This window comes from Suncus etruscus, chromosome 3, assembly GCF_024139225.1.
Source record: "Suncus etruscus isolate mSunEtr1 chromosome 3, mSunEtr1.pri.cur, whole genome shotgun sequence".
NCBI lineage: Eukaryota > Metazoa > Chordata > Mammalia > Eulipotyphla > Soricidae > Suncus > Suncus etruscus.
The window spans coordinates 127776733-127778125 of record NC_064850.1 but is presented as its reverse complement, the minus strand read 5'-3'; positions in this window follow the sequence as shown (position 1 = coordinate 127778125).

The window sequence follows — 1393 nt, the reverse complement described above, 5'->3', positions numbered from 1 at the left end:
TGTTCCATAAGTGTGTGAGGGTGTGCTGTGAATGAATGAGGCTCCCGTCTATGCACATCACATGACAGACCAGTGCTGACAGACCCTCGCTGCTTCATAGGAGCTGGCACTAGAGAGTAGAGGCCAAGACCAAGGGAAGTGGGGGCTGATTCAGGATCAGGTTGAGAAAGACTCATTTCTCCCGCAAGAAAGGCTTTTCTGGGGCCAGAGAGATAGCATGGAGGTAAGGCGTTTTCCTCACATACAGAAGGATGGTGGTTTGAATCCTGGTATCCCATATGGTCCCCTCAGCCAGGAGTGATTTCTGAGCTTAGAGCCAGGAGTAATGCCTGAGCCCTGCTAGGTGTGACCCAAAATCCAAAAACCAAAAAAAAGAAAAAGAAAGAAAGAAAGAAAGAAAGAAAGAAAGAAAGAGAGAGAGAGAGAGAGAGAGAGGAGAGAGAGAGGGAGGGAGGGAGGGAGGGAGGGCAGGGAGGGAGGAGGGAGGAGGAAGGAAGGAAGGGAAGGAAGAGGAAGGAAGGAAGGAAGGAAGGAAGGAAGGAAGGAAGGAAGAGAGAGAAAGAGAAGAAAGAAAGAAAGAAAAAGAAAGAAAGAAAAGAAAGAGAAAGAAAGAAAGAAAGAAAGAAAGAAAGAAAGAAAGAAAGAAAGAAAGAAGAAAGAAAGAAAGAAGAAAGAAAGAAAGAAAGAAAGAAGAAAGAAAGAAACAAAGAAAGAAAGGAAAGAAAGAAAGAAAGAAAGAAAGAAACAAACAAAGAAAGAAAGAAAGAAAGAAAGAAAGAAAGAAAGAAAGAAAGAAAGAAAGAGGAAGGAAGGGAGGGAGGAAGGAAGGAAAGGAGAGAGGGAGGGAGGAAGGGAAAGGGAGGGAGGGAAGAAGGAAGGAAGGAAGGGAGGGAGGGAGGGAGGAAGGGAGGGAGGGAGGGAGGGAGGGAGGGAGGGAAAAGGAAAGGCTTTTCTGAGAGTGGGGAAAGTGTGTCTGCCCAGAGTCTGTAGGGGCCCCTGTGTTTGTCCTGGGACCTGTAGGGGCCCATGTGTCTGTCCCAGAGTCTGGGGGTGGGGGGACTCAGGTGTCTGTTGGGAGGCCCATGTGTGTGTCCCAGGGTCTGTGGAGGCCTGCATTCCACACTGGGGTCTGTGGGGTGTAAAGGAAGATGTGTTATCATAAGGGGTCAAACGGAGATGGGGCAATGGCCAGGATAAATGGCCACAGAGGATGGCCGGCCAGACATGCTTCCTACTACAACAAACTGGAAACCAGAGAGGAGAGAGGAGCTCCAGCCAACATTGACCACGGGGGAGAGGAAAGGTCCAGGGTACCAGCCACTATCGGAGAAAAGGCATGGTTGGTTAGCAGCCCCTTTCTAGAAAATAAATACACAGCATATAAGAGGGAGAC